Below are 12,736 nucleotides of genomic sequence, written 5' to 3' on the forward strand. Positions count from 1 at the left end.
TGGCGTCATCATGCGCAGCATGCAGGGCAAGCAGAGCACCACACAGCATGGAGACGTCCAGAGAAGCCCCTGGTGTTATCCGTGGAGCAGAGGTAAAGTGAGTGGGATTTTTTATTTAAGGAGGGGATGAGAGAGAGGATTGAGGGATTGCCTGCTTGCCTACACTATATATATCTACCTGCCCTTCCCCATCTACCTATCTTCCCCATTATATAGTGCAGGTAGGTATATGTAGCAAGGCAGGTAGGTATATAGTCTATATACCTACCTGTTTACAGTATATACTTACCTGCCCCATATACCTACCTGCACTATATACCGGCCCTGCCCCACATACCTACCTGCATCATATACCTGCTTACTTGCTTTCCTGCCTTCACTATATAACCTGCCTACCTGCAGTACCTACCAGGCAGCCATTACCTACGTACATGGGGGCATTACCTTCTCTTCAGGGAGGATTACCTAATATCTTTCATTGGTATGCCCCACCAATATATTGGGATTATCTACCTAATGAGGGAGGGGGATTACCTATCTACCTCACTTCTGGGGAGGGAGGTTATCTACCCTACTTTCCTACTGGGGTATTCCCTACCTACCTACTGGGGGTATCTAATTAAGCGTGGGGCAAATTATCTACCCAGGTTCATTCAATCCCACTAACCTCCCCCAACACGCTTACCAGTGGCGTAGCTATATAGGTCGCAAAATGCGCAATCGCAACCGGGCCCCCCCGCAGGGCTCCCCTTCCACTGCCCTATACTATACTTATATGCTGCAGCGGCAGGGCCCTGGGCGCAGCCGAACGTTTCATTGCACTATACAGTACTTATATTTCGCAGCGGTCGTGCCCGCCATTGCCAGCACTTTTTTTTAATTACCCCTAAAACGGCAAGCGATACACGAACAGGCCAGGGGCTGATGGGAATAGACGTGCGCCGCGTAGGCAGGCACGTCGCTCCAAGCCCCTGACGTGTCACCGGCCGCTGACTCTCGCGATAGCTATGCCCGGCAGTGGAAGAGTATCAGCAGTTTCCCCGTTCCCACAGCACTGCACCGCTGATCACCGCGGATCTCCAGGAAGGTGGGGAGACCAGGGATCGGGTGCGGGAGTGGTGTGATGAAAGGGGAATGAGGACGGGGTTCGGGGGGGGGGGGTGATTCCAATAATGAGGATGGGGTTCGGGGGGCTGATTACAATAATAACCATGGGGTCTGGGGGAGGGGGGTGATTCCAATAATGAGGATGGGGTCCGGGGGGAGGGGGGTGATTCCAATAATGAGCATGGGGTCCGGGGGGAAGGGGGTGATTCCAATAATGAGCATGGGGTCCGGGGGGGGGGGGTGATTCCAATAATGAGCATGGGGTCCGGAGGGAGGGGTTGATTCCAATAATGAGCATGGGGTCCGGGGGGTGATTCCAATAATGAGCATGGGGTCCGGGGGAGGAGCGTGATTCCAATAATGAGCATGGGGTCCGGGGGGGGGGGGTGATACCAATAATGAGAATGGGGTCCGGGGGGGCGGGAGTTGATTCCAATAATGAGCATTGGGTCCGGGGGGATTTATATAATGAGCATGGGGTCCGGGGGGGGGGTTGATTCCAATAATGAGCATGGGGTCCGGGGGGGGGGGCGGTGATTCCAATAATGAGCATTGGGTCCGGGGGGGGGGGGGTGATTCATATAATGAGCATGGGGTTCGGGGAGAGGGTGGTGATTCATACAAGGAGCATGGGGTCCGGGGGGAGAGGGGTGATTGCAATTATGAGCATGGGGTCCGTGGGGGGGGGGGGTAATTGCAATAATGAGGAACGGGGTCCGGGGAGAAGAATTGCAATGATGAGCAGAACGAGGATGGGAATGGGGGGGGCATAGTGGGTGTAATGATACTGAGGATGGGGTGCGGGGGGGGGGAGGATGGAATGATGTGGAGACTGAGGATGGAGTCCCCGGGGGGGGGGGGGGGGAATAACAGGATACTGAGGAGACTGAGGGTGGGGTGAGGGGGATATGGAGTGCAGGGGCGAGGAGACCAAAGATGGGTGGGGGGTGAGGGTATGGCAGTATTACATTCAAGGGGTACAGTGTGTAGCAGTATTATATTCAGAGGGTACAGTGTGTGACCGTATTATATTCAGATGGTACAGTGTGTGACAGTATTATATTCAGAGGGTACAGTGTGTGGCCATATTATATTCAGAGGGTACAGTGTGTGGCAGTAATATATTCAGAGAGTACAGTGTGTGGTAGTATTATATTCAGAGGGTACAGTGTGTAGCAGTGTTATATTCAGAGGGTACAGTGTGTGGCAGTATTATATTCAGGGGTACAGTGGTTGGCAGTATTATATTCAGGGGGTACAGTGGGTGGCAGTATTATATTCAAGGGGTACAGTGGGTGGCAGTATTATATTCAGGGTACAGTTGTTGCCAGTATTATATCCAGAGGGAAACAGTGTGTGGCAGTATTATATTCAGGGAGTACTGTGTGTGGCAGTATTATATTCAAGGGGTACAGTGGGTGGCAATTTTATATTCAAGGGGTACAGTGGGTGGCAGTATTATATTCAGGGGTACAGTTGTTGCCAGTATTATATCCAGGGGGTAAAGTGTGTGGCAGTATTAAATTCAGGGTACAGTTGTTGCTAGTATTATATCCAGAGGGAACAGTGTGTGGCAGTATTATATTCAGGGGGTACTGTGTGTGGCAGCATTACCGTATATTCGGGGGTACAGTGTGTGGCAATAATATATTTAGAGGAGACAGTGGTTGGCAGTATTATGTTCAGGCGGTACAGTATTATAATGATTATTGTCTTTATACAGAGGATGAGGATCTGCTGACAAATTAAGAAACCAATGATGTTCTGGCATCAGACTCTGCAGAGAAGATGGAGCTGGAATACGTCCTGGTGTCTGGACCAGATGGAGAATAAAAGAAAAGACAACAGAGAAGACGGCTCTCAGGTCAGTGATATTGTGTGTTCTGTCTGACCCAATCTGTGGCTCTCCAGCTATTATAAAACGGCAACATTCATAATGCCTGAGGCTCTCTAGACATGATGGGAGTTGTAGCTTTGCAACATCTGGAGAGCCACTGGAACCAAGGTGATTGGTTGGGGTCCCACATTATAAAAATGAGCTGCTTATTCTAAAATGTCTGGGTCTATTTTTTTGTCCCAGTCCTGCCCTGTCTGTAAGTGACTTATCACTTTGTATTCTCCTGAATGTGTCTCATCAGTGCTGTGGTCACTGATCTTGTTGTGCGGCCGAGTAAGGGATTGTCAGGGAGTAGGGAAGCGGGTCGTCAGGGAGTAGGGGGGCCCAGGACAATTTTTTGCATCGGGGCCCTGTGGTTTCTAGCTACGCCCCTGACGCTTACCTACTCCTTTATGCTATGCAGGGCACCAAGCCTAACATGTTTTTCTTGCATATCCTGTGGTGAGGAGTCATGGTTGGAAGAAGTCTTCATGGTAGTCTGAGCAAGACAGAGAAGAATAGGAAAGAGAACAACTCCACAAAGACAAAAAGCCCCCCATGTGAGTCACTGCATGTAACTGCACTGTAATCAGAAATACGGTTTGCAGTGCTTGTGTAGAGCCGGGGTTACCACTAGAGGGAGGATATTAGTCTGTGTACAGACATGGTGTGGCACTATTATTTGTCCCTTGTATAGTGGTGTTATTCTTGATACTGGTATATGTATAGTAGTTTTATTCAGTATTAGTATGGCAGTATTATCCCATCACTATACGGTGGTCATGATGTGATGGAATTATTTGTCCCTTGTATAGCGGTGATATTGGTCTCTGTATAGTAGTTTATATATAATAACAGTATTATGGTATTAGTCACTGCAGTAGTAATATGTCATCCTGGTGTGAAGGTATCATTTATGTTTCATAACCCTGAGCTGTGAAAAATCCTGCGTGTGTCCTTGGTGAGCGATGATGCACACACTTTATGCACCACCATTCTCTTACATTCACAGGATGGGGGAATGCACAATATTCTGCATTGCTCCAGATGCTTCCTACCTATGCTACATCAGTGATTGGGGTGGGGGGGGGGGATGGGGTGCACCAAAAACACTACAGAGAAGACGCCACTTGTGAGTCACTGATCAGTGCTGTAGTTACTGATACCTTTGTCCGGCCAATGTTGTGGAAAAGGGTTGTCCTGGGTCAGGGGAGGGGGTCGTTGGGAGGTAAGGGGGCCCAGGGAACTTTTCAGGGGCGTTTCCAGCTATGCCCCTGACGTCAGCCATAGGCCACAATGTAAAAAAAAATCATATGATATTACTGCTTTTCAGTAATTTGGGAGAGCCAGCAACTCCTGTAGGATCTTAAATGGCGGCCTCGCTGCTTTACAAGCAATTTCCTTTTAACACGGATAAAACAAGAGATGGGTATAATCTGAACAGTTTGACAGGGCGGCATTACTCATAAACTCTGAATGTTTTTGGGTAAAATTTGTGCAACCATATTATATTGCCTTTAACATGAATAGTTAATTTATGTGATTAACATAAATTCCCAATAATGCTGCCAAGCTACACCAGACTATAGGTATGTAATGTAAATCAATGAAAAACAAATAGCAGTTCAACGTATAACATGTGGATGTTCACTCCCTATAGTGCTCCGTAGGTATGTGAATGTCTATGGACCACATAAGTCATTTATGGTAAAGGCCACTGATCAGTTTGTAAGAGAAATGATTCATTTGCTGATCTTCTCAGTAATCTGCTGTGTATTTGAGTTTAAGTCCTATATCAGGATTCTGCGAGATATGGCAACACTTTCCCAAATACTACATTTTCCTATCTCTCAGTTGCTTCTTACAATAGTGTTTTTATGAGGTTAGTCTATAAACTAGAAGCAATTGGCAAAAATCAATAAAATGATAGAATTTTATCATACACTTAACCAATTTGAAATAAAATTGTAATTTCATAAAATAACATACAAATCTCATAACTTAAAGCAACTCTCCAGACCTAAATTTTTGTGCATAATGGACATTAGTAGGATGAGGATAAAGATCCGCCCTACTTACCCTTTTACTACATGGCTCCATTCCCCTAATAGTCACCCGGTTCCGGCACAGCATTGTGACCAGCCGTTTCACACAAGGCGTGTGTGGAGTGTAAGTGACTTTCTCTATGTAAGTCTATGAGTGTTTTATAGAGTTGTGTAGAGAAAGTAACTTCCGCTTCACACACAGACCCTTGTGTGAAATGGCTGGTCACAATGCAGAGCACCGAGACTGCTATACAGTATCATTTAGGGGTGGTGGGTCACTTTAAATGTATTGCCAATAGTGGGGTTATAGTATAAGTAGATATGGTGCATTAGTTTACGGAAGTGCTATTATTTGCTTGGGGGCCGTTTGTTTGTTGACTGTGTGGGAATGACGCTGATAAATCTTTCCTATGGTAGCCTTCCTGTGACATTTTAACCTAGGTTCACAGCCTTCATTACAGTTCAGAGCTCTGTAAAGAAACTTTGATGTTTAGGTCTTTATTCATCAGTTATTTATTTATTGTTGTCTCAGGTGTTTGCCTTTTCTTTTTATGGGATTCGCTAAAGGAGGCTATTGGAAAACTGCTTATAGGCTCCAGAATAGCCTGGTCGGACAAGACTACTCTAAAGATAGACCTTGTTAGCAAGTTAATACTCAACATCTACAAAGCTTTATCACTTGCAGACTGATATGTTTATATCACAATACAGGGTCAAAGCAAGTGCACAGCAAATACTAAGATAGATAGTAGTCCATTTTTTTCGACATTATGTTAGATATATACAGTAGGGATCAAAAGGTTGGGCACCCCAGGTAAAAAAAAAATGGTATTAATATGCATAAAGAAGACAAGGAAAGATTGAAAAATCACCAAAAGGCATTAAATTACAGATTAGACATTCTTATAATATGTCCACAAAAGTTAGATTTTATTTCCATCATATACACTTTCAAAATAACAGAAAACCAAAAAATGGCATCTACAAAAGTTTGGGCACCCTGCAGAGTTAATATCTTGTACCACCCCCTTTGGCAAGTATCACAGCTTGTAAACGCTTTTTGTAGCCTGCCAAGAGTCTTTCAATTCTTGTTTGAGGTATCTTTGCCCATTCTTCCTTACAAAAGTCTTCCAGTTCTTTGAGATTTCTGGGCTGTCTGTCACGCACTGCTCTTTTAAGGTCTATCCATAGAATTTCAATTATGTTGAGGTCTGGAGATTGTGAAGGCCATTTCAAAACCTTCAGTTTAAGCCTCTTGATGTAATCCCCTGTGGATTTGTAGAAGCCATCCTCTTTTTAACTTCAGCTTTTTCACAGATGGCATCAAGTTAGCAGCCAAAATTTGCTGAAATTTTATTGAATCAATAATTCCTTCTACTCGTGAGATGTTCCCTGTGCCACTGGCTGCAATACAACCCCAAAGCATGATTGATCCACCCCCATGCTTAACAGTTGGACAGAGGTTCTTTTCAATAAATTCTGTTACCCTTCTTCTCCAAACGTATCTTTGCTCATTATGGCCAAAAATTTCAATTTTAACCTCAGCGGTCCACATAACTTGTTTCCAAAATGCATCAGGCTTGTCTATATGTTCATTTGCAAAGTTCAAACAATGATTTTTGTGGTGAGGACGTAGAAGAGGTTTTCTTCTGATGACTCTTCCATGAAGACCATATTTGTACAAGTATCTCTTTATAGTGGAATAGTGTACCACAACTCCAGTGTCTGCCAGATCTTTCTGGAGGGATTGTGCAGTCAAACCTGGGTTTTGAAATGTTTTTCTCACAATCCTGCGAGCTGTTCTGTCTGATATTTTTCTTGGTCTTCCAGATCTTGCTTTAACTTCCACTGTTCCTGATGACTGCCATTTCTTAATTACATTCCGAACAGAGGATATTGACATCTGAAAACATTTTGCTATCTTCTTATAGCCTTCTGCAGCTTTGTGAGCGTCAACTATTTTCAGTTTCAGATTTCTAGACGACTGCTTAGAAGAACCCATGGTGCTGATTGTTGGGGCAAGGTCAGATGAGTCTGAGCATTTAAAACCTTTGAGATTGACATCACCTGGTCTTCCCAGATTATGATTGTGAATAATCCATGACACTGGCAGGTCTCAGGTTTGCAAAGGGGGCAGTGCAAGTTATAAATTCTGCAGGGTGCCCAAACTTTTGCAGACGCCATTTTTTTTGTTTTCTGTTATTTTGAAAGTGTAAATGATGGAAATGAAATCTAACATTTGTTGACATATTATAAGAATGTCTAATCTGTAATTTGATGCCTTTTGGAGATTTTTACATCTTTCCTTGGCTTCTTTATGCACATAAATACAAATGTTTACCTACTTTTGATCCTCACTGTATTTATATATTATTATTTTTTTTTACTATGCAAATAAAATAAAGTCAATGTGCACTTCAGGGCTACACCCCTCCTGTACGGAATGCTGTGGTGCAGTGCTGCCCACATATGCGAGTCTTTCCTGTGTGAAGCTGGCTTAAAGGGGTTTTCCACCACAAGGTGATTTTAGTACATACCTGGCAGGCAGTAATTACCATGCTATGTAAGCTATATACAGTAGGGATCAAAAGTGTGCTTGTCTTGGGAGCTAACTGCGCTTGTCTTGGGGCTAAATGGCAATGCCATGAGATTACCATAACACTGTGGCTAGCTTTTTGTGAACTTGTATTTCCTGTTTGACTTTTCTTTTTTTGACTACAAATCCCACAATTCCATTTTCCTCCCTCCCACACATCAGCCACTCCACCCATTGAAACAAAAGACCTGCGGTTTTCAATCAGGGTGCCTACAGCTGTTGCATTACTTGCAGATTGATCTCTCTCCCACCAAGCGATCCCTCCACCCATTGAAGAAGACAGGTTACCTGTCATCAGCTGACTAGTGAGTCAGGTCTCGGCCGCATTGCAAGCTTGGAAAAATCCGAGACAACTGTCATTTTTTATGCTGTTAAAAATAAATAGTAGGGTGACAATCACAGAAGAATTGGGAGAAAACCGTCACATACAGGTACAGACACTATATTATAAACTACACTAACTAACTTTACAGCCTCTGTAGCATAGTCAAATAAAAAAAAATCCTGGAATACCCCTTTAAATATCCAACCATTAGGGTTTGGTGAATTTAAATCGATTTTTCAGGACTTTAATACAGAGGAGTTGGGCAGAGCCTTATCTTCCTCTGTTTACTGAGAACACATGAACGGCCAAGCCAAAAATTCCAGTGTATGGATGAATTGGAAATTATTACTGTCAACTGAATGGCTGACAGCTATAGAAGGTGCATGGCCATCTTTAGAATATTTAATGTGCCTCTCATGTATATAAAAGGACAATATTCAACTGTTTGGGTTATTTTGTGTCATAATTTGCTGTATTGTTAAGCATCACCTCTTTAGCCTAGTTTACACCATGATTTTTTTTTTGATTGGTCTGCACTCTGCCCCTCTGCCTAGGCCTATATAATTGTCAGGAAGCTGCATTAGGGCCCTATTCCTTCTGGCAGCCTCCCAGTCTCATACCTGGCAGCCTCCCAGTCTCATACTGGGAGCACATGGTGAGGGAGCTTTTTACATCTGTTTCCCCTGGTGCGGTGCTGTTTTTGGCGTCCGTTGCTGCCCTGGACCTGTGTCTCGGGGGGGGGGTTGAGTGGCTTTGGGGCCGCTCTACTTTTGGGTCATTCCCCCTGTGGGCACTGGTGTTGGGGCGGTGGTCGTCACCACTCAGTTTTGCACCATTTTATGCTAGGGATGCTAGGAACCTGCTACTCACAGGTGGCTGTGACGTGGCTAGCGGGCTTGCACTTCATGATCATATGGTACACTAACGACCTGTTAGTTTAATAAATGTTGCTGATAAGCATTAGATCAAGGTGCATGTTGTGGATGTGTGGCCATGTCTGTTTTTTCTCAAGTTGAATTCACACCATGAATTAACCTTCTGGAAGTTCATCTCCCACTTAAATGTTCCATTTTACCAAATTGCTTCATGGTGGACACAGACAGAAGACCTTCACTTTACTGCCCATGCCATGGCTAATACAAGACAGCAAACAAGCGGAGATGCTGTTTATTTTTTTCACCTCCATTAGTTTCCTTATCTCAGATTTTTAGGCTATTTGCGATTGTCAGGAATGTATATGTTTAATCACCATGTCAAGGCACCATCTATCTCTCCTCAAAGTCACCAAGAAAATAAAATGTTTACTGCACTGGTTATCAGACACAACCCTTATCATCATAAATACAGCAGGCTTACTGAGCATCCCGGCCACAAGTGAAGTTACACTTTAACTAGGCCAAGTTAAATCCCGATTGTGTTAAAATGGGATTTTCCTTATTATTAATTTAAATAAATGTTAATGTTTTAGTAAGATGCTTATACACATGAGATAGCTTTCTACATGAATCTGTCCTGATCATGTATTTGGCTCGGCCCTGCATGTATAGCTTCTGAATTGGAAGAGGGGAGAAAGACGATTTTGGCAGCTTATATCCTAAAGAACAAAAGGTTTGGGCTCTTTAAGCATCAGACCCAAACCCTCTATCTTGTGATTTCTGACTGTCCGGATACACCTGCAGACTTGGAAGGAATAGGCAGGGCCGGATCATCATTGGTGCTCATGGAGCGCCTGCTCCGGGCCCCCATCACATTCGGGACATCGGGACACAAGGATGTCCCGACGGTTAGCTCTCTGCGGCGGCCCCCTCGTTAACTTTAAAAACGCAGGGGCCGCCGGGAGATAGCGCACGCAGGGACGTCACTGACGTCCCGCGCGTGCGCCCATAAGAGGAAAGCGGAGCGAAGCAGTGAGGAGGACGTCATCTTCAGTGTTCCGACCTCCGCTCCTACGGTCCCGGGACCTACTGCTATGGCCCATAGGCCATAGCAGTAGATCGTAACCCCAGTCCCCGGGGTCCCCGGGCCAGAGGAGCGGTGTTCGGAATACTGAAGTGGGGCAGTAAACAGGCATAGAGCCTCCAGCCATACACTGTATATGGCTGAACGCTGTATGTCTGTGGGGGAACTGTACTGCACCTAATGTGTGGAACTATACTGTACCTAATGAGGGGGAACTGTACTGCACCTAATGTGGGGGAACTGTACTGCACCTAATGTGGGAGAACTATACTGCACCTAATGTGGGGGAACTTTACTGCACCTAATGTGGGGAACTATACTGCACCTAATGTGGGGGACTATACTGCACCTAATGTGGGGGATTATACTGCACCTAATGTGGGGGACAATACTGCACGTGATGTGGGGAACTATACTGTACCTAATATGGAGGAACTATACAGCACCTAATGTGGGGGAACTATACTGTACCTAATATGGAGGAACTATACAGCACCTAATGTGGGGGAACTATACTGCAACTAATGTGGGGCAACTTTACTGCACCTAATGTGGGGAACTATACTGCACTTAATGTGGGGGACTATACTGCACCTAATGTGGGGGATTATACTGCACCTAATGTGGGGGACAATACTGCACGTGATGTGGGGAACTATACTGTACCTAATATGGAGGAACTATACAGCACCTAATGTGGGGGAACTATACTGCACCTAATGTTGGGAACTATACTGCACCTAATGTGGGGAACTATACTGCACCTAATGTGGGGAACTATACTGCAGCTAATGTGGGGGAACTATACTGCACCTACTGTGGGGAACTATACTACGCCTAATGTGGGGGAACTGTACTGCACCTAATGTGGGAGAAACTATACTGCACCTAATGTGGGTGAACTATACTGCACCTAATGTGGGGGAACTATACTGCACCTAATGTGGGGGAACTATACTGCACCTAATGTGGGAGAACTATACTGCATCTAATGTGGGGGAACTGTACTGCACCTAATGTGGGGGAACTGTACTGCCAACCTAATGTGGGGGAACTATACTGCCAACCTAATGTGGGGGAACTGTACTGCCAAACTAATGTGCAGGGAACTGTATTGCCAAGCTAATGTGCGGGGACTGTACTGCCAACCTAATGTATGGGGACTGTACTGCCAACCTAATGTGTGGGGACTGTACTGCCAACCTAATGTGGGGGAACTACAACCTAATGTGGGGGAACTATACTGCCAACCTAATGTGGGGGAACTATATTGCGCCTAATGTGGGGGACTATACTGCACCAAATGTGGGGGACAATACTGCACCTAATGTGGGGAACTAAACTGCACCTAATGTGGGGAACTATATTGCACCTAATGTGGGGGAACTATACTGCACCTAATGTGGGGGAACTTTACTGCACCTAATGTGGGGGACTATACTGCACCTAATGTGGGGGAACTATACTGCACCTAATGTGGGGGAACTACTGCACCTAATGGGGGGACTATACTGCACCTAATGTGGGGGAACTGTACTGCACCTAATGTGGGGGAACTGTGCTGCACCTAATGTGGGGGAACTATACTGCACCTAATGTGGGGGAACTATACTGCACCTAATGTGGGGAACTATACTGCACCTAATGTGGAGGAACTGTACTGCACCTAATGTGGGGAACTGTACTGCACCTAATGTGGGGAACTGTACTGTGCCTAATGTGGGGGAACTGTTCTGCCAACCTAATGTGTGGGAACTGTACTGCCAACCTAATGTGGGGGAACTGTACTGCCAACCTATTGTGGGGGACTGTACTGCCAACCTAATGTGGGGGAACTATACTGCACCTAATGTGGGGGAACTTTACTGCACCTAATGTGGGGGACTATACTGCACCTAATGTGGGGGAACTATACTGCACCTAATGTGGGGGAACTACTGCACCTAATGGGGGGAACTATACTGCACCTAATGTGGGGGAACTGTACTGCACCTAATGTGGGGGAACTGTGCTGCACCTAATGTGGGGGAACTATACTGCACCTAATGTGGGGGAACTCTACTGCACCTAATGTGGGGAACTATACTGCACCTAATGTGGAGGAACTGTACTGCACCTAATGTGGGGAACTGTACTGCACCTAATGTGGGGAACTGTACTGTGCCTAATGTGGGGGAACTGTTCTGCCAACCTAATGTGGGGGAACTGTACTGCCAACCTAATGTGGGGGAACTGTACTGCCAACCTATTGTGGGGGGACTGTACTGCCAACCTAATGTGGGGGAACTACAACCTAATGTGGGGGAACTATACTGCCAACCTAATGTGGGGGAACTATACTGCACCTAATGTGGGGGACTATACTGCATCAAATGTGGGGGACAATACTGCACCTAATGTGGGGAACTAAACTGCACCTAATGTGGGGAACTATACTGCACCTAATGTGGGGGAATTATACTGCACCTAATGTGGGGGAACTTTACTGCACCTATTATGGGGGAACTATACTGCACCTAATGTGGGGAACTATACTGCACCTAATGTGGGGGACTATACTGCACCTAATGTGGGGGAACTATACTGCACCTAATGTGGGGGAACTACTGCACCTAATGGGGGGGAACTATACTGCACCTAATGTGGGGGAACTGTACTGCACCTAATGTGGGGGAACTGTGCTGCACCTAATGTGGGGGAACTATACTGCACCTAATGTGGGGGAACTATACTGCACCTAATGTGGGGAACTATACTGCACCTAATGTGGAGGAACTGTACTGCACCTAATGTGGGGAACTGTACTGCACCTAATGTGGGGAACTGTA

The 12,736-nt window shown here is 45.5% G+C and overlaps 1 protein-coding gene across 1 annotated transcript in view; it reads left to right on the forward strand.

Moving 5' to 3' along the window:
* The first annotated feature begins 2,856 nt into the window (after nucleotides 1-2,856).
* LOC130272697 (transcription factor Sox-17-alpha-like) overlaps nucleotides 2,857-12,736 on the forward strand; it is a 38,332-nt gene continuing 28,452 nt past the window's right edge. Inside the window, exon 1 of the mRNA XM_056518557.1 lies at nucleotides 2,857-2,971. The gene's annotated coding sequence lies outside the window, so the exon portion shown is untranslated. The remainder of the gene's footprint in view (nucleotides 2,972-12,736) is intronic.

Source organism: Hyla sarda, chromosome 5 (assembly GCF_029499605.1).
Source record: "Hyla sarda isolate aHylSar1 chromosome 5, aHylSar1.hap1, whole genome shotgun sequence".
NCBI classification, from domain to species: domain Eukaryota; kingdom Metazoa; phylum Chordata; class Amphibia; order Anura; family Hylidae; genus Hyla; species Hyla sarda.